Below are 21,980 nucleotides of genomic sequence, written 5' to 3' on the forward strand. Positions count from 1 at the left end.
CTTTTTGTCACATTTTCACCGTTTCTCCAAACTCTGTACAAATGAAAGCCTTTGCTAAGATACTCTGGGCATTCGATGGACTTTGTGTTGTACACAAGGTTATTTGTCTGAGAAACTCAGGGGTTTGTCTTTTATGGCTTAGTTGCGATGGCCCCAGACCTAGAAGCAAGTAGAAGGCCTCATATTAGGGGCCATTTCCCTATGGGATAGTTAAGGTACATGGAAGTAGGAAAACTCATCCAGTCTTAAATACAGTCAATCTGGGTGGATCTCTCTGGGGCACTCTTCCTTTAGCCATCTTTCTTAGTGGGTCTGTTTGATCCTAGCATCTGTAGTTTACAGGTGGTTATAAATCCAAACCTGCCCTGACAGAGGACTTTTACTTCACTCATGTCTTATATTTGAGGATTTCAACATGAATCATCACACAGAATTAGCTCTTAGTTCCCAGAATTATGTTTGGGTGTTGTCATCTATGAAAGAGGGGACCAAAGAGAAACTGAGGCTAAACCAGTAAGATAGCTTGGTCTGGCCCACACCTGGGTCTTTAGACCAAGATCAGATTCGCCTGCTGCCCTCTGTGATCTAAACAGCCCTTCCAGCCAGACTTGTAAATAATGTGACTGGTTATTAAAAGGCATCCTCCATCCTAGAGCTGGGGCTTCATAGCAGCACTTGGGTAGCCAGTATTTCATGGACACAACACAATTTCTTATGCTCAATTCAGTATTCCCCCACCTCTTACAATAAATATACAAGAGTGCCCAAGAAGAGTCCTGATAGCAAAATAATCCTGGCAGGGAGAGAACTGGATTTTCACTAATGATGGGGTAAAGGAAAGGAATAAGTATTTATATAACTTCTGTGTGCCAAGCACTGTGCTCAGTGCTTCAGGGCACTTGGAAACCCAGTTGTGGGGGACCCAGCATAGCCAAAGAGCTAGGGAATGGGGTGAAATTTTTTCTTGGCTCTATGAGTGACTTGCTGTCCAGCTTTTGACAAGTTCTATTTCTGCTCCCTGTCTGTAAGAGATATGTACCTATTGTTTTCCTGTTTTTTTTAGTAGAAAAATTAAGAATATATAGCAATGTCTTCCAAAAGAGTTTTCAAGTAGAAACAAAGTATTGTTTTACTCTTTTAAAACCAGAATGCATATGGTTAAGGAATAAGAGATTGCCAAGGATTCCTTGGCATACCTTAAAATTCACTCACTAAGGCTCCAGTTAGCCAAAGATGGAAGAGGAAGAAACTGCGTATTCCCAGCCTCCTCCTCTGTGTATCTCTCTTCTCAGTGTGCTAGTGCGCGCTCAATAAATGCTTGGTGAACTGAATCAATACCTGTCGATAGAGCATGTATTTACTTTTGATTAAAAAATGGTCAGACCTTAGAGTACCAGTGTTTCTCAGGGTGTATATATATATCTTTAGCTGACCCTAGTATGTTGCAGAAATTATTGCCATTTGGGGTTTGCCTGGTGTCTAATATTGTTTCAGAGTGGGTTTTAAAGGAAGATCACCTCACTTGTTTATCACAGACACCCCACCCACATACACACACATACAATTCCCCCATCAGGCAGGGGCTATTATTATCGCTTGATAAACGAGGACACCGAAGGTCAGTTTTGTCTGAGGTCACCTAGCTAGTGGGCAGCTTGGACCAATACCTACTACTGGGGGGTCCCTGGCTTCTAGTCCAACAGTCTTTTTTTTTGTTTTGTTTTTCCCACAGAAGATTTTTGTATAGAATGAAAATACAATTTATAGAATAAGAAGCATTTGAGCATTCCCTCTTATGAAGACTTAATTAATCCAAGAAGCCCAGAGCTGAGGGGTTAAGGTCCCCCTTCCCTAGAAGAATAAACCAGTTTGACATTTGTGCTACTTAGGTTTTATGCCCCAAGAAAAGAAATCCTATGCACTTAGACACTAGAGGTAGGTATGGCCAGCTAGGTCAGTGGATAGAATAGAGGGCAAACTAGGTCAAGGTCACAAATTGGTATTTCTCCATAGAACTTCACGGGTGCAGATTACATCCATCACCCCAACCAGGAGAACCGAAAAGCAAGAAAGCACAGGTTGATAGGATTAGGGACTGCAGGGAGATCATCTGCTTCTGATCCAACACCCTCTTATTCCTGTACCTTCACAGATGAGAAGATGGAGGCTCAGAGCAGGGAAATTACTTGCCCATCGTAAAGCTAATAAGTAACAAAACTGGGAATCGAATCTAGGTTTTCTGACTCCAAATGTCATGTTCATTGCACTGACTCAGACTTGCTTCGGTGCAGTCTATCACCATTCCTGGAAATATTACATTTATGCATTAGGGAAGCCAGGCCAATGGCCCTGTCTGGTTAGAGCAAGGGGCAGTGCACTTTGTGATTGGCACTTTCTGGAAACAGCATTCCTTATCATACTAGATAGAAGCAAAGGCCAACATTCGGCTAGATATTCAGCCAGCACTTAGAAGCTAAATAGTAATTTTCTTGTTTAGGAGGTAGTAAGGCAACATCAGATACCAAGGGCTTTAGAAGAGAAAACTTATGTGTAATCATCAAAAAAGATAACCTGAGAAGTTCACAGTTTACTGCTCTATTTTCTCCTTCCTCGTTCACCTCAGCTTAGGAACACCTCCTTTGACTGGTTGTGACTCACTGCTCTTTCACCCAGCCCGAGTAGCTCACTAAATGCATTTGCTGTGGTTTTTAAAAGGAAAAAAAAAAACTTTGCTTTTTTGTTTTATGATGACTCTCAGGGTCAGCTATCAATAAAGACCCTCTGCTAATTTTGGAGTCCTATCTAACCACATTCTATCCCTGCTGGCTGCCTTCTCTGCTAGAGAAATTTTTTAGTCCTCCAACCTAGAAGCCATTTCCCATCTCCCCTGAACCTGCTGAGTTAGAGGTCTTGGCACCAGTTTGTTTCTATTTTCAGACTCTTTAGGAAAAAAAAAAGCATAATCATGTCTGAGCCTACCAGCCAACATAGTATCAACCTAAGATTTAGGATAAAAAAATTATTTTTCCCTTCTTCAAAACTTGCAATGGGATTTGGGAGAATACATCTACTTCTAAGCAAAAATTGCTATCTTTGTGACCTGGTACATTGAAGGCTGTTTGGTAAGAGGCTCCCCAAAATGAGGGGACCCATAAGCATGTTCTTGTTGACTAGACTCAGCCTTCACAAAAGCCATCTGCTGTACAAGATAATGAGACTGCAGTGGGGCATCACGGATATGAGATGGGGCAGAGAGAAGGTTGGCTTTACTGGGATGGAAGGGATGAGCAGTTATGGAACAGCCAGTGAGCTGAGAAGGAGCAATGCCAGAAGGGAATTTTGAAGTTAGCCAGGGTGCAAAAAGCATTCCCTCCCTATTTGTTGAGCTCAACAGGCAGAGGAGGATTTTGAGAGGCAACTTGGTAAAGTGGAATGGATGCTGGAATTGTGAGAGGACCTGAATTCAAATTACTGCAGTTCCCATTTAGTGTATGTGTGTGACCTGAGTTTTCCCATCTTTAATGGAGAGGATTGGACTAAATGAACTCCAAGGTTTCATCTAGCTCCAAATCCATGATCTCATCCTTAAGACTTTGGGAGATTATAATAAGCCTTCTACATTGCTCTCAAACCTAGTGGAATAAGCCTAATGAAGAAAGCTGGTGGTGGTTTAACACTATTATATTTTCCCATATGTTCCTGAATGACCTTTCTTCTGAGTTATATCAAAGATTAACAGTCTACCATGTTGGGCCACCCAGGTGGCACAGTGAATAGAGTACCAGCCCTGGAGTCAGAGGACCTGAGTTCAAATATGGCCTCAGACACTTAACACCTACTAGCCATGTGACTTTGGTCAAGTCTTAACCCCAATTGCCCCTCCAAAAAAAAAAAAAACCCCACCATGCTTCATAATGGTGCCAATTCTGAGATCACAGATTAAAATTTGGAGTTGGAAGGGCTTAGAATTCAAACCCCTCACTTTACAGAGAACACCCAGAGAGAGCTTGTGACTCACCCAAGGTCACTCAGAGAGCAAGTTAAAAAGATTATGATTGAAATCCAAGTCTAATTCAAACTGCTATGCGCTTTCTAGTATGCTATGCTGATTGTGACCTTCAGTAAGGACCTGTCCTAGTTAGCCAACAAAATTCCTTCCCCAGGAGGTCTGTTCTTAGAAATGATTATCAGGCCTAAGGAATCTAAACATGTGACTGAATGTATTCACAAATATCCTTCTAAGATACTGTCAGGAGGGACTCCCCCAGAGGCACTTGGGTCTGTTCCTAGGGAGCAGGCCACGGGAAAGCTATGCTGCTTTACCCTTGTTGGGGATCAGTGCAGGGAGGCAGAGAAGAGCGGTAGTCAGCCTTTGGAAACTAGGGAGGTTGGGGAGGAGGATGTAGCTAATCCAAAAACCTTTGATAATCTTCAAATTCTCACTACTGAATTTGGTTTTAGAAACATTGTGGCACTTGGGACATCAGACTCTTGTGTTACTTACAAAAAAAGAGTGCTTCTCTTGGCTAGAATTATGTAAACTGGTGGGAGCAAGTCGATGAAAAATTCATACACTCAGCAGTTAGAGGTAGAAGGGACCTTAGAGATCATCTCTCTAATTCAGGGGTTCTTAACCCCAGGGGTGAGGGTGGATAGGTTCTGGGGCTCCATGAACAAGGGAAAATGCATCTTCAATTTAATAAACATTAAGTGCCTCCTGTGTACTGGTCTAAACACTGGGGATACAAAAAATAGGAAAAAGTCTCCTTGCCCTCAGGCTTGTAGGCTATGCATTTTTATGCATTTAAAAACATGCTGAGGAGGGGTCCATAGGCTTCCCCAGACTTGCCAAGGGGTCCATAACCTTCATCTGATTGAACTGCCTCATCTTGTGGATGAGAAAATAGGCCAGAGGTGGGGTGACTGTCCAGTCATGTAGTGAGCGACTGCACTCCAGGGTTCAAATTTGGATCCTCTTATTCCACATGCTGCATTCTTTCCACTGTGCCATGCTGTGTAACCTGTAAATTGAGCTACAAGTGGGTAATTGGGAATTGCTTTATAAGTGGCTTTTTAAATGCTCCCATCTCATTTTCTAAGCTAATTTCAGGCAATTAGGTGACACAGTAGAGTGAGCGCTTGCCCTGGAATCAGGAAGATCTGAGTTCAAATATGACCTCAGGATAATCACTGTATAACTCTAGACAAGTGATTAACCTCTGCCTCAGTTTCCTCATCTGTAAAATGGATATACCCCCCCCCCGAATTGTTGTGAGGGCAAACAGGATATTTGTAAAGCACTTCACAAACTTTAAAGTGCTCTATAAATGCTAGCAATTATTATTCTCTAAGCCTACTACTGCCCAGCTAGAAAATGCAACTCTCAGTGAAGGGTAAGTGTCCTTTCGAAATACCTGCAGGGTCTGAGAATATTCCCCAGGTGACTCAGGGATTTTACTTGCACACACATCTCAGCACCGGATTTGTCCCAGAGTCCTTCAGTTAGTCTTCACTTAAGGGGCTCCGGTGCTGGACTTCTCTCTTGGGTCTCAGTTTCCTTAACTACATAATGGGGGTTGGAGTAGAACACCCTTAAGGGCACTTCTAGCTCTAAATATATAATCTCATGATTTCTCTAGGGGCCACATAAAGATTAGGGAAATTGCATTTACTCTGGGGAGTGTTTTATAGCCTGTAACTAAAAAAACAAGTGAGACAGTCTGGCCTGCAGCTGGGACTCTTTGCCCACTGCCCCCAAGGAATGTTTTTTTGTTTGCCGTAAACTCAGTAGGGACAAGCAAACATCTAAAATCATCTAAACTCTTCTTTTTATAGATGGGGAAATGGGCCCAGAGATATAAAGGGGCTTGCCTAGAGTCAAATAGCAAGTTAGGAGCAGAGTCAGAATTTGAACACAGGTGTTTTGGTTCCTGAGCTAATGTTCTTTCCCTTCCATATACTGGCTCAGCTGACATCACATCACCCTATGTATGCATTATCCGCATTTTGTAGATGGGGAAACAAGACTAGGGAGAAATCCAATTATTTGGCCAAGGTCACACAGACAGAACCAGGACATGACCTCAAGTCTTCTAACTCCAAATCTATGCTGCTTATAATTTATTGGGAAAATATTTTGATAGGGTTTTGTTCCAATTCAGTAGTTTTCAAAAATAAAAGAGTTTGAAATTAATTTCCTAGGGTGGTACTTTTGGAGGGGTGATGTTTGTTTGGGGGTGATAGCTTGTGGTTCCATAAAAATCAGTTTGGTTTGAGGTTCTGCAAAATAATGCCATTTGTTATGTATTTTGGTCCACGGCTTAGTTCAATTCCGTGGGAACCCAGAGCCACACATGTGCAGCAGCCTTTTGTATGAGACAAAGGAAAGGGTATTGGATTGGATTTCAATGAATGGTATTGAATTTAGCAAGAAGACTGATTTCTTATGTCTTCATATGTATAAAGGGTGTCATTTCTTGCCTTCTCAATGGGTGGGGGAGGCAGTGGAAGAAGGGAGAGAATATGGAACTAAAAATTAAAATAAAAACTCATGCTTCTCAAATGGAATGGGAAAAAATGACTGATTTCTTACTATTTGACTGAGGGAGATTATGGCAACTGTTATCTCTTGAGCCGGCCATTAGATACAGAATGGACAGCCCCATAATAAAGCACAGAAATGATGACAAGATGACCAGTGGCAAGAATGACAGGCTCTGTACTTTTAGGATGAATTCAAAAGAAAACTTATTTGAAAGAAAATAAAGAAGGGGGTTGGGAAGAGAGACTAACAGTGTAGGTGAATTCACTTGTCCAAACTGACTGTGGAGGTTATATCAGAGAATTCATCTCTGGTGTTGTAGATTCTTTTCTTAACCTTGCCTAAAATGGTCTGTTTTGTTTTTTTCAATACTTTGAACTTTGAAAATTGAATTAACCTAAAGATAAAAATCAGCATGTGCTGTTCTCATGATATTCTTGCAGGGAGAGCCAGAAACATTCACCAAGAACATTTTGTGTGAACATGATAATGGATATGATGGGCAAGTGGACATGATGGGGCAACTGATGCCCTAAGGGGGAAAGGGACTAAAGCAAGGAATGACCAGGAGAGTTAATAGTGCAACTCAGGCCAGGGGTCAGGTCTTCTGGCTCTGATCCCAGGTCTCTTTCACTGACCCTGCTGCTCCCAGAGTGAAGGGGAGATAGTTGTACTTAGATCTCTCCTTTCAGTCTGTGGCCTCTTCAGCTTCTGTGAAAATGAAATATCTAGTGAGCCCAGCTTGGCCTTCAGGTAAGGTTGATCACTTGGAGTTCAGTCTCTGGGTCAGGGCTGGGCTTGGAGAAGCCATTCAACCAAGATTGGGTGTGTTGGCTGCTTCCCACAGGACTGAGCTGAGCTGAGTGAGTCTGGGCTCTCCTCACCCCGGGGTTGGCTCCTGTGTAAGTAAGGGAGGCCTTCTCTGGAGAAGAATGCAGGCTTGTCTCCTTGCCTGTCTGGCTCTGGGATCAGTTTAAGGTTTCAGTAACCAAAAAAGGCAAGCTGGGAGGGAGAGGGTCTCCCTCTCCCTTTTTGTCTCAAATGCATCCTGGGAACAGTTTGCTAACAAGCCTGGCCCCAAAGAGGAGTGAGCTTCCCTCCCGATATCCGTCTCTTCCTCCTCTCTCATCTGTCTCTATCCCTGATAAACCTGGGGTAGATGACCTCTGAGGTCCATTCCCACTCTACGGATAAACGAGTCTTCCTTTCTTTGCCCCCCTGCTAATGAAGCAGCCACCTAGCCTCTGGTTTCCTGGCTTTTTTCTTTGATATCCTTGCTCCAAAGATCATAATCAACCAATCAACAATCTTTACCAAGCGGCACTTCTGGGAATAAAAACGGTGAATAACAAACAGTCCCTTCTAGGGATTGTATCTAGTCTGGAACTTAGAGGCAGATAAGTGACTGAACATGGAATGTCAGCAACTGGGGAACTTGGAGATCGTCTCATTCAATGCCCTCATTTTGCAGAGAAGGAAACTATGTCCCAGAGAGACGAAGGGACATCCCCAGGGCCGCCCAGCAAAGCGCTGGCAGATCTGGGGCTGGGACACACAGGCTTCTACTCTTCTGCATTTAGCCATCATGTGCAGCATGTGAATAATGAAACATTAATGAAAGACCTTGAAACAACTTGGGGGAGTAGGAAGAACACTAGATTCAGGGCCAGAAAACTTGGGCTTAGTTTCCAGCTTTGTCACTTTCTAGTTGTGGGATTATGTCCCTTTACTTCATTAGGCCTTAGTCCTCCCCCCCAAAAATGGGGATACTAATATTCTCCTGGTGGAAGTGTGAAAAACATAATTGTGTAAACAGGTAGAAATGTGAGACTCCCTCAAAAAAAAAAAGAAAAGAAATGTGAGAGGCAGCCTAGAGAAGTGGAGGTCAAGCTCCTGGGTTTGAGTCCTAGGTCTGACATATTTGCTCATGTGACCCCTGAACAAGTCTGTGACCTCAGTTTGCACATCTGTGAGGTGGGGTTTGTGATACTTGTGGTAACTACCTCACAAAGTCATTGTTGGGAGAGTGTTTTATAAATCTCAAACCATGGGGGTAAGTGTGCATTATTATTAACAAGTGTGATCCATTACTGAAGGGTGGGCAGCGTTTTGATAGAGAGGAAGAGCATAGGGAGATGACACTTGACAAAGGTACAGAGGCAAAAAAGCACAAGATGTGTTTGGGAAATAGAAGGTGCTGGGTTAAGCAGCCTTGAGTGCCAGGCTAAGGAATGTGGACTTGATCTTCTAGCCAGTGGAGGCCTCAATGCAGGGTTTTGACCCTGGAGTCAATAAATCACTAAACATTTTTAAAGCACTTACTATGTGCCATGGGGCAGGTAGGCAGTAGAGTGGATAGAGCACCAGACCTTGAGTCAGGAAGACTCATCTTAGTGAGTTCAAATCCAGCCTTAGACACTTACTACCCATGTGACCCTGGGCAAGTCACTTAACCCTGTTTCCCTCAGTTTCCTCATCTGGAAAATAAGCTGGTGAAAGAAATGACAAACCACTCCAGTATCTTTGCCAAGAAAAAGCCCAAATGGGGTCACGGAGAGTCACTCATGTCTAAAAAAATGACTCAACAACAACAAATTGTGTGCCAGGCACTGTTCTCTTCTGGAATGACCAGATGAGAACACCCACTGCACTGGGAAGACTAATCTTGCCAACAGGTGCAGGCTGGATTGCAGTTGGGGAAGGCTAGCGGGCTCTTTCGTGACGTAGGTGAGCCTCCTTGCTCTCTCTGTTCCAGACATGCCATCCCATCCTCCCCCTCCTTACCTTCACATCAGCTGTCTCTTCCATGCCTGGAATGCTCTTCTCACCCCTCACAGGATAGTGTTTATTTCTAGTAACACTTCAGTTGTTGGTGTCTTTCTCCCAGTTACTTCATATGTATTTCATATTCGTGTATCTGCACATATGTTGTTCATCTGCGTCCATTAGAATGTAAGCTTTCTGAGGACAAGGACTGTCTGTTTATGCCTGTGTCCATGGTGCTTAGCAAATAATAAACACAATAAACATTTTTTTAAAAAAGATGAGACTTATACTTTTATTGGTGTAGGGAACTCCCCAGGGTGAAAGTACCCTCTATCAATACAAATTAGTAACTTTCTTCAACTTATGGTCTTAGAGAGTTGCCTGGGATTGAGAGGTTCAGGAACTTGTCCAGGGTCAGACAGACAGTATGTATCAGAGGCAGGGTTTAAACCCTGGTCTGCCTGACTCCAAAGCCAACTCCCTGTCCAGTAAATCATGCTCCCTTTCTATAAATACATGAATCAAATAGACTAGTAATAGCGAGATCCAGTAGGAGACCACTGCAATACTCTTGTCTATTCACCCAGGGTTTCACATTCTCTGTTTCTTTGTCTTGGGCAGATAGATTCTATTGCATTTGTTCCATATTGGATCCAGCACATTTAGGCTTAGGAACTTCCAGCCTAGGAGCTGACCTCTGGGCAGTGAATGTCTACTTGTTGGATGTGCTCTTGTGCTTATTTCTTTTCCATGATGAATTGGACCAGATGGCCATGGACATCCATTCTACCACCAAAATTCTGTGATTCTAAAGAACACAGGACACAGGCCCACTCCAATTTGCAGCAAACTCAAGTCTCTTAGGTGCTTTCATTGGCATAAGGAATTAAAAGGATTATGGCAATGTAGACTCTTGTGGACCCAGATAAAAATTATTTTTTGAAGATGAGGGTATTGACAATGGTACATTGTCAACACTAGTTGCTCTCTCCAAAGAGCAAGAAAGTTGATTCTGTGAGGTAGGATGGTACTAGCCAACCACTAATCAAGGCAAGAATAGCAGGACAAGTGCTGCTGGTACTGGGCAGACTGTCCATTTAGAAAGGAAGAATAATTCCTTCTTGTATTTTACTAGTTTCATAATAATGAATTATGTTGGTTCTGGATGAGAAAAAATACATGGATGAGAAAGCATGGAAGGGGGACGTCCAGGAGCAGAGCAAGATGGCAGAGTAGAGGAAGCACTATATCCAAACTCTTCCACCATTGTCCTCCAAACAACTTTAAAATAATGCTTCAAGTAAAGTTCTAGAACAGCAGAGCCAACAAAAGGTGGGAGAGGAGACATTCTTCTAGCCCAAGATAATTTAGGAGGGCAAAAGGAGACATCTGTGACATAAGGGTGGAGACTGACCTGGAGACCACATAGATGCAATACCAGTGGTGAGACTTGGTGATGGTGAAAGCAGAGCAGCAGTTTTGGGGGCACCCAAATCAGAGATGGTAAAGGGTTTTGGTAACTTGTCAGAAAGAGATCACATGGGACCCATATGCTAGCACTGGGCAGACCTATATAGTGTTTGGCAATTCCATTGCCCATACCCATTTCTGGGTCACAGTTCAAGGGCAGAGGGGAGTGCTTTTGGTCAAGAGGGATCAGAGAACCTGAGGAGAAGTATTGCTTTTGGTCTCAAGGGAGCAGGGGGCCTCGAGGAGCAATGTTGCTTATGCCAGGAAGGGATTAGGGGTCAAGTGATCACGCCTGTCTCCAGATCACATTTTGGAAGTACTTAAAACTTCCAAACCCCCAGAACTAGCTCTAAAAATAGTGGTACTAAAAAGACTGAAGTTTGGGGCAGTGATTTCTTCCTTCCCCCTTACCCCACTATCATTCCAGAAACAGAGCCTATCTTTAACATAAAGTTCAAAGTAAAGAAATAGGCTGAAAAAAAAAAAAAGAACCTGACCATAAAAATGCTACTATAGTGAAAGGGGAGATTAAGACAAACTCAAAAGATGACAGAGATGTCAAAACAGCTACGGGGAAAGAAAAAAAATGAATTGGACACGAGTCTAATAAGAAATCCTGGAAGAGGTAAAAATGATTTTCAAAATCAAATAAGAGGAAAAATTGGGGGAAAGAAATGAGAGCAGTGCAAGAAAATTATTAAAAGGTTAATTGGATAAGGAGGGACAGGGTAAAAAGGAGAGAGAGAAAAAAATATAAATGGGGAAAATAGGATGACAGGAAATACACAGTAATCACAACTGTGCATGTGAATGGGATGAACTTTCCCATCAAATGGAAGTGCACAGCAGAGTGGATTAAAAACCAGAATCCTGCTGTTTACAAGAAACACATTTGAAGCAGAGAGATATACTGGGTAAAGGTGAAAGGCTAGATCAGAATATATTATGCTTCACCTGAAATTAAAAAAAAAAAGGGTGGCAATCCAGATCTCAGACAAAGTAATAGCAAAAATAGATCTAATTAAAAGAGACAAAGAAGGAAACTACATTTTGCTAAAAAGGTACCATAGACAATGCAGTAATATCAATATTAAACATATATGCACCAAGTGGTATAACATCCAAATTCTTAGGGAGAAGTTAAGTGAGTTACAGGAAGAAATAGAAAGCAAAAACTAGACTAGTGGGGAACCTCAACCTTCCCTCTCAGAACTAGATAAATCTAACCATAAAATAAACAAGAAATTAAGGAGGTGAATAGAATTTTAGAAAAGTTAAATATGATAGAACTCTAGAGAAAACTGGAGATAGAAAGGAATATACCTTTTCTCAGCAATACATGGTATCTACACAAAAAAAATGACCATGTATTAGGGCATAAAAACCTCACATTCAAATGCAGAAAGGCAGAAATATTAAATGCATCCTTTTCAGATCATGATGTAATAAAGATTACATGTAATAAAGGGCCATGGGAAGATAGATTAAAAATTAATTGGAAACTAATAATCTTATCCTAGAGAATGAGTAGGTCAAACAACAAATCACAGAAATAATCTATGATTTTATCAGAGAGAATGACAGCATATATGACAAAGCATATCAAAATTTATGGGATGTACCCAAAACAATTCTTAAGGGAAATTTTATCTCTCTAAGTGCTTTCGTGAATAAAATAAAGAGATCAATAAATTGGACATGCAACTAAAAAATCTAGGCAAAGAACAAATTTAAAATCCCCAATTAAACACTAAATGCAAAATAGTGAAAATCAAAGGCGAGATTAATAAAATTGAAAGTAAAAAAAATTATTGAATCAATAAATAAACTAAGGCTTGATTTTATGGGAAGAAAACAATAAAATAGATAAGCCTCTGGCTAATTTGGTTTGTTTGTTTTTTAAAGAAAGAAGAAGACCAAATTATCGATATCAAAAGTGAAAAGGGAGAATTCACCAATGGGGAGGAAATTAAAGCAATAATTAGGAGCTATTTTGCCCAATTGTGTGCTAATAAATCTGACAATCTAAATGAAATGGATGAATATTTTCAAGAATATAAATTGCCCAGATTAATAGAAGAGGAAACAAAAATGCTTAAATATTCCCATTTTAGAAAAAGAAATTGACCAAGTCATCAATGAACTCCCTAAGAAAAAAAATTGCCAGGGGCAGATACCAACATTTAAAGAACAATTAATTCCAATACTATATAAACCATTTGGAAAAATAAGTGAAGAAGGCAACCTATCAAACGCCTTTAAAAAAAAAACTGGGCAAAGGCATTCAAGTTGTTGTTTTTTTTAACGTTATTTAATATTTTATTTGTTCTAAATTACATGTAAAAAAATTTTTAGGGTGCCGAACCCGGAGCAGGCGCTGAGTCCCTGGGTTGCCGGGGGTCTGTCTGCTTCCAGCCAGCGTGGTTCATCTCACCGCCCCTTCCCCTCCGCAGGGCCCAGGGTGCGCTGGGTCTGTGAGGAAGTAAGTGCTCGGGGCCGAGCACGTGCCCATAGTGCTTTGAGGTGTTGGAAATGCTTTCCCCCCCCGCGGGTTTCTCCAACGGGGAAACTGAGGCCCCGAGAGGCGAAGGCGCTTGTCTGAGGTTTAATCAATACTATGAAACACAAGTGAAAACAAGTTGCTTTCACCTGCCACATTTGAAAGAATCATATACAAAAATCCCTCTGAATATCATTACGTGAAAGTCGAACTTGAGTTTCAAGATCATGGATTTAATTGAACTGACATACAGTTCAAACAACTGATTGTTTTGGCCCTAAGGGACTTGTTTAGAGAGGTTGGCAGCTGCCTTACCCTTTGATGTGTTGTTGACATATGAAAAAAAGAACTTATAAGCAATCCAGAGAATCTGTAGCAGATTTAGCATTGCAAATCAAGACAGTTCTTAGCAGAAGCAGTTGTTGTTAGGACAGACAGACAGAGCTGAGGAGGCTGGAAGCTTAGCAGAAATAATCTTTATGTCATTCTGACATGATCTGAGTTCTCAGCAGTGGCCTTGTGAAATTGTGGCGTTCTCTGACCCTGCTGGGGTCCTATCAGAACAAGAAATGTGCCTTCAGAGTGAAACAGGTTTCTACATTTCTTCTTGCATTATCTGGTAATAGTAGAGAATTCATATGGAAAAAGTAGAAATTGAATTGGAATTCACTGAAAATGAGTGGTTGAGGAACTTTTTTTTTTTTTTGCCAACTTGGTGCAACGTTTGTAGACAGAAGGACTTGCAGTTCTGGTTTGTAACTGTTTAAAATTTGAAAAGATGTTAATGGCAATTTCCAATCACTGGATTTTACTGAGTACAGGAAGGCCAAGAGCTCTCCCAGTGCTGCTGAGGCAGAATAAAAGGACATGCAGTTCTGATTTGACCAGGCAGTACCTTATTTATAGTGCCTGGGTGCTGTGATATTTGAATGTAAAAGTTGGAGACCGTGCTGAACTCATTAAAGCTTTTACTCGGAAGGACATTTTCAGAATTAACAGGGGATGTTAACTCCTTACACTTAAACGAAGACTTTGCTAAGCAGACACTGTCTGAAAGGATCATTGTTCATGGAGTTTTGATCAATGGGCTGATTTCTGAACTTCTGGGTACCAAAATGCCTGGTCCAGGCTGTGTGATTATTTCTCAGGACATTAATTCCCAGCCCCTTTGTATGTTGGAGAAAGGTGTTAGCAACTGCTGAAGTGAAAAAGCTGAGAATGTGTGTTGCTTTTATTGAAGTATCATGTTATGTAATAGAAAGAAGAAAAACTGTCGTGGAGGGCCTGGTTAAAGTTATGGTCCCAGATATCCCTAGTTCTTAAACCATATGTTAAAGCTACAGAATCAGAAATGTATTAATGTGAAAATTAAAGTACAACTAGAGGAAGTAATGAAAAATACTTGTGTTATATTTCATATAATTATTGATAAAAGGAAATATGTCATGCTTAGAGAAAGGAAGAAATAAATTATTTAACTATTTCCCAAAAAATTTTAACATTTTTTCAAAATTTGATTCTAAATTCTCTCCCTCCCTTTCCTCCCCACCCCTCATTGAGAAGGCAAGCAATTTTACATAGGTTATACATGTGTAGTCATGCAAAACATATTTCCATATAAGTCATGCTGTGAAAGAAAACACAGACCAAAACAAAAACCCCCATGAAAAATAAAGAAAACAAAGAAAAAGTATCTTTAATCTATATTCAGGCTCTACTTTCTAGTTCTTTCTCTGGAGATGGACAGCACCTTTCATCATAAGTCCCTTCAGAATTGTCTTGGAACATTGTATTGCTAAGAATAGCTAAGTTATTCATAGTAAATCATCATACAATATTGCTGTTACTGTGTACTGTCTTGTCCTGGTTCTGCTCATTTCACTTTGCATCAGTTTGTGTAAATCTTTCCATGTTTTTTTTTTTTCTGAGAGCATCCTGCTCATCATTTCTTAAAACACAATAGAAGTCCATCACAATCATATATAACAACCTGTTCAGTCATTCCCCAATTGATGGGCATTCCCTCAATTTCCAATTCTTTGCCCCACTAAAAGAGCTGCTATAAAATGTTTTTTGTATACATAGATCTTTTTTCTTTTTTAAAAAATCTCTTTGGGATATAGACCAAAGTATAGTGGTCTATATATAGGATATAGTGGTATTGCTTGGTCAAAAGGTGTGCATGGTTTTATAGCCCTTTGGGTATATTTCCAAATTACTCTCCAGAATGGTTGAATCAGTATACAACTTCATCAATAATGCATTGGTGTTTTCATTTTCCCACATCTCATTCAACATTTGTCAGTTTCCTTTTTTGTCATATTAGTCAATCTGACAGATGTGAAGTAGTAGCTAAGAGTTGTTTTAATTTGCATTTCTCTCATCAATAGTGATTTAGAACATTTTTTTCCCATATAACTATTTTTGATTACTTTGTCTGAAAACTACCTGTTCATATCTTTTGACCATTTATCAGTTGAGGAATGGCTCTTATTTCTATAAATTTGACTCAGTTTTCCATATGTTTGAGAAGTGAAGTCTATCAGAGAAACTTACTGTAAAAAGTTTTTTTTATAGTAATGATTGCCAACTATGTATTTCCCTCCCTCCTATTTTCCCCATTTTTCCTACTCTCTCTCCTTTTACCCTGTCCATTCACACGTGTTTTGCTTCTGACTTTTACCTCCCCCAAACTGCCCTCCCTTCTATCAATTCCCATCCCTTCTCTTATCCCCTTTCCTTCCTACTTTCCTGTAGGGTAGGATAGATTTTTACACCCAACTGAGTGTGTACATTATTACCTCTTTGAGCCAATTGTGATGAGAGTAAGGTTCATGTGCACTCCTCTTTGTCTCCCCCATTTTTCATTCCACTGTAAAATCTTTTTCAGACTTCTTTTATGTCAGATAATTTATCCCATTCTACTCCCCCCTTTTCCTCTTCTCCCAGCACATTCTTCTTTTTCATTCTTTAATTTTATTTTTTTGATAATCTTACCATCACATTCAACTCACACCTTTGCTATCTATATATACTCTTTCTAACTGCCCTAATAATGAGAAAATTTTTAGGAATTATAAATGTCATTTTCCCATGTAGGAATATAAACAATTTAACCTTATCAGATCCCTTATGAATTCTCTTTCCTGTTTACCTTTTTATGCTTCTTTTGTATCTTGTATTTGAAAGTCATATTTTCTATTCAACGCTGATCTTTTCATCAGGAATTCTTGAAAGTCCTCTATTTCACTGAATGGCCATTTTTTCTTCTGAAGAATTATACTCAGGTTTGCTGGTTGGTGACTCTTAGCTGTAATCTAGCTCTTTTGCCCTCCAGAATGTCATATTCCAAGCCCTCTGATCCTTTATTGTAGAAGCTTCTAAATCTTGTGCTATCCTGACTATGGCTCCATGAGATTTGAATTGGGTTTTCTTGTTTTTGTTTTTTTTTTTACTGCTCGCACTATTTTTTCCTTGATCTGGGAGGTCTGGAATTTGGCTATATTCCTGGAAGTTTTTATTTTGGGATGTCTTTCAGGAGGTGATTGGTGGATTCTTTCAATTTCTATTTTACCCTCCAGTTCCAGAATATCAGGACAGTTTTCCTTGATAATTTCTTGAAAGGTGATATGTAGGCTCTTTTTTTAATCATGACTTTCAAGTAACCCAGTAATTTTAAAATTATCTTTCCTTGATCTATTTTCTAAGTCTATTGTTTTTTCCAAGGAGATATTTCACATTTTCTTCTCTCTTTTCATTTTTAAAATTTTGATTGATTGTTTCTTGATGTCTGATAAAGTCATTAGCTTCCACTTGTACAATCCTAACTTTTAAGGAATTATTTTCTTCAGTGTGCTTTTGTACATCCTTTTCCATTTGGCAATTCTGCCTTTCAAGGCATTCTCTTCATTGGATTTTTGTGCCTCTTTTACCATTTGGCCTATTTATTTTTTAAGGTGTTATTTTCTTCAATGTTTTTTGTGCCTTCTTCACCAAGATATTGACTCTTTTTTCATGTTTTTCTTGCATCACTCTCATTTGTCTTCCCAATTTTTCCTCTGCCCCTTTTGCTGGATTTTAAAAATTCTTTTTGAGCTCCTCCATGGCAGGAAACCAAAAGTCATATTTTTCTTTGAGGCTTTGGATGCAGGAATTTTGACTTTGTTATCTTCTCCAGAGTGTGTATTTTGATCTTCCTTGTCTCCATAGTAACTTTCAATGATGAATTTTTTTCTTTTGTTTGCTATTTTCTAGCCCATATCTTGATTTTTAACTCTATGTTAAAGTGGGACTCTGCTTCCAAAGTGATGGGGACTCTGTCCCAAACTTCAGGATTTTTGTGCAGTTGTTTTCAGAGATAATTCTGGTGACCTGTAAATTATTTGCTTTTCCGAGGTAGTATGGTCTAGGGAGAGCTGTGTTTACTATTATCCTATACTGTGCACTAATTTATGAGTGACCACAAGCACTCTTTTCCACCCTGGAACTATGACCAGGGTTCCTGCTCCCCTGCAGCCACAAATTCTGCTGTCCTAGTTCTTGCACTGGGACTAAGACCTAGGACTGTAACCCAGATCTGAGTATAGGCAATGCAACAGAGTCCTGCCCCTGGTGCCAGCAAAGGGATGCCTGTAAATCTCCTTTTGATCTATCATCTAATCCCTTTACCATCTGTGGGCTGAGAGGTCTGGAAACCTCCACTGCTGCCACTGCTTCAGTCACCCTGAGGCTTGTTCCTGGTTTACTGGGGCCTAATCTGAGCTGGTCTGGCCTGTACTGGACTGCACTCCTCTCTCACCCTGATGCAACACACCTTTCCTGCCAACCTTATAAGTTGTCTTGGGCTGAAAAACTGTTTCACTCTCTTTTTGTGGAATCTGCCACTCTAGAATTTGTTTATAGTCATAGATTAAAGGTCTTTTGGAGGGATTTGGGGGAGATCTCAGGTAAGTCCCTGCTTTTACTATGCCACATTGGCTCCACCTCCCCCCAAATTCCTTTTATAATACAAATATGGTGCTGATACCTAAATCCAAAACTAAGACAAACCAGGAACTATATTATACAATTGCAAAACATTTTTTCACACTAATAAGACATATCTAAAGAATTGAGAAATTTTAATTGTTCATAGATAGGCCATAATAAAAATGACAATTCTACCTAAGTTAATTTACTTATTCATTGCCAAAATAGCAAATAATTATTTTATAGAGCTAGAAAAATAATAACAAAATTCATCTGAAAGGACAAAAGGTCAAAGAATATTAAGAAAATCAATGAAAAAATTTAAAGAAATCTTGGTGGCCTATCAGTACCAAAGTTCAAACTATATAACAAAGCAATAATCATCAGAACTATCTGATACTGGCTAAGAATTAGAGTAGTGGATCAGTGGAACAAGTAAAGTTCATAATACATAGTAATAATAGTAATCTAGTGTTTGACAAACTCCAAGGTCCAAACTTTGGGTGCAAGCACTCATCATTTTACAAAAAAATGTTAGGGAAATTAAATCAGTTAGGCAGAAACTAGGCATAGACCAATCTCACATCATATACCAAAATAAGGTCAAAATGGGTACATGATTTAGACATAAAGGGTGATATTATAAGTAAATTAGGGGAGCATGAAAAAATATGCCTGTCAGATCTATAGATAAGGGAATAGTTTATGACCAAACAAGAAATAGAGGGGATCATGGGGAAGTTGATCATTTTAATTACATGAATTTTAAAACTGTTGCATAAACAAAACCAATGCAGTCAAAATTAAAAGGAAAGCAGGAAACTGAGGGGGAGGGGTTTATCCCAACTTCCTCTGATAAAGATCTCATTTCTCAAATATATAGGGAACTAAGCCAAATTTATCAAAATAAGAACCATTCCCCAATTGATAAATGGTCAAAGGATATAAACTAGCAGTTTTCAGAAAAATAAATCAAAACTATCAATAGTCAAATAAAAAATGCTCTAAATCACTACAGATTAAAGAAATGCTCATTAAAAGAACTGAGGTACCATCTCACACCTATCAGATTGGCTACCATGACAGAAAAGGAAAATGATAAATGCTATAAGGGATATGAAAAACTAGGTACACTAACTCACTATTGATGGAGTTGTGCACTGGTCTAAACATTGTGGAGAACAATTTGGAACTATGCCCAAAGTGCTATAAAACTGCACATACCCTTTGACCCAGAAATATCACCTCAAGGTCTACATCCCAAAGAGATCAAAATAAGGGAAGGGAAGGGGAGAAGGACCTATTAGTACAAAAATATTTATAGCAGCTCTTTGGTGGCAAAGAATTGTAAACTGGGGGGATTCCCATTAATTGGGGAATGACTGAATAAGTTGTGGTATATGATTGTGACAGAGTACTGTCGTGCTATAAGAAATGATAACCAGGATGGTTTCAGAAAAACCTGGGAAGATCTATATGAACTGACACGAAGTGAAGTGAGGAGAACCAGAAGAACTTTGTATACAGTTAACAGCAATATTGTAACAATGATCAAACATTAAAGACTTAACTGATCTGATCAATACAATGATCCAAGATAATTCCAAAGGATTTATAAATGAAAAATTCTACCCACCTCCAGAGAGAGTATTGATGAACTCTTAGTGCAGATTAAAGCATACTCTTTTCACTTTATTTTTCTTATAGTTCTGTGTTTGTATATGTTTGTTTTAGCAACATGACTAATATGGGAATATGTTTTGCATGATTTCACATGTATAATTAATATATTATTACTTATCTTCTTAATGGCTTGTGGAGGGACAGGAGAGAATTCAGAGCTCAAATTTTTAAAAGATGATTTTTTTTTTATTTTAATGTAATTGGGAAATATTTAATGAAATAAAGATGTGACAATTAAAAAAAAAGCATGGGAGGGTTTCAATATATATTGGTGAAGTATAAACACACCTTGGTGAGATCATGCATCCATCATATAGGATCTTCAGATTTGTGTAATGAATTGAAGTTTAATACTAATAGCTAGCATTTATACAGCACTTTAAAGTTTGCCAACTGCTTTAATTTGTTATCTCAATCCTTGATCTAGTTCACCTCTTTTTGCATAGGAGAAAACCAAGGCTATTTCCACTAAACAGCTATGTAACTATAAGTCACTTCCTTCATCTGTATTTAATAACCAAGTGGTCTTGATAGCCTCTCACCTGATCCCATTTAGCACTAAACATCTAGATTCTGGTGAATCTCAAACTAATTCTTCTCCAGGTCATATGCCTGACTTGTTAGAGCATAGCATCCTCCCCACCCTGCAAATTTCCTTAACCCCTGCAACCTCTTCCTCTGATTGGTGGGTACTCGTAGACCCACCTTTTTAAGTAAAGCACCCAAGCCAGCCACCACGTCTTCATTCCTCTTTGGGCTCCACTCCTAGATCTCTGGACTTTCTCTACCATACCCTTCCACCCCCACCCCCTGCTTTTCAGCCCCTTTTTATGTGTTGTTTTCCCCCATTAGAATATAAGCTCTTTGAGTTGTCTTTCTGCTTTTATTTGTATTCCTAGCACAGCATAATGCCTAGCACATAGTAAGAACTTAATAAATGCTCATTGACTTGTGTCTGTTGGTTTGCACATGCCCTACTGGTTGGAAATGTTGAGTAAGTGCCATGACCTCTGTGGTTCTCAGATAATGAGAACCTTCTATTACTCAGCTCAGTTCTTCCCTGCAGGACAAAGTCAACTCATTACCCAGAGGCATCAGAAATCAGTGATGGAGGGAAGCAGCCTTTTCTTTAATACCTATGTTCTCCCAGTGATGCCATGTGGCTACAGATCTTCATATATCCCAAGAAGTAAAATTACTACAGGTGACCCAAACACCAATAGAGAATTAGAAGCAGGCTACAGCTGATGATGATTTGCTTGCAAGAAGTAGTATGAACAATATCACAAAAGGCACATGATTGAAAAAGAATGTAGGCAGCCATGTTGAGAGTGAGGGGCAAGAGACACAGTCCAATTACCCACAAAATCATATTTTCACACACTAGCAATGCCTATGTCCCTGCCTTCCTTTACTTCACTAAGCACTAGTTATTTAACCTTGACTTAATGGAGTGATACATCAACTCTTCACAGAAACAGACAAAAGCATTTGGATACTTCATACAGTTGCATTTACTTTTAGCATAACGTTTATATAGAACTTACTCTATGCCAAGCATTTTGGTAAACCCTGAGGATACACAGAAAGGCCAAAAAAGAAAAAGTTCTTTCTCTCCGAGGAATTCACAATCTAAAGTATACAACAACTCTATAAGCATGATAGATACAGGATAAATTCAGGGCAATCTCAAAGAGAAGACACTAAAGGAGGACTGGGAATGACTTCTTGCAGAAGGGAGGACTCTAGCTGAAACCTGAAGGAAGCCGAGAAGCCAGGAGGCAGAGGCGAAGAGGCGGAGAATCCCAGGTAACGGGGACAGTCCAGAAAAATGCTCAGTTGGGAGACATCACATCATTCTCAAGAAACAGGTCAGTGTCACTGGATTACAGAGTACAAAGAAGGGAGGAAGGTGCAGGAAAATTTGAAAGGTAGGAAGGGACCAGGTTATGAAGGATTTTAAAAGCCAAATAGAGGATTTTATATTTGACCCTGCAGATTATAGGAAGCCACTGGAATTTACTGCATATGGAAGTGATATTACAAAACTTA

General features: G+C 39.7%; 1 pseudogene; it reads left to right on the top strand.

Annotated features, from left to right (window-relative positions):
* The first annotated feature begins 2 nt into the window (after nucleotides 1–2).
* Nucleotides 3–20,108, top strand: LOC138157082 (hydroxyacyl-thioester dehydratase type 2, mitochondrial-like; annotated as a pseudogene).
* Nucleotides 20,109–21,980: the final 1,872 nt, after the last annotated feature.

The sequence above is a fragment of the Petaurus breviceps genome, unplaced genomic scaffold (assembly GCF_028583685.1).
Source record: "Petaurus breviceps papuanus isolate PSGF00001 unplaced genomic scaffold, PetGlider_PUasm1.0 171, whole genome shotgun sequence".
NCBI lineage: Eukaryota > Metazoa > Chordata > Mammalia > Diprotodontia > Petauridae > Petaurus > Petaurus breviceps.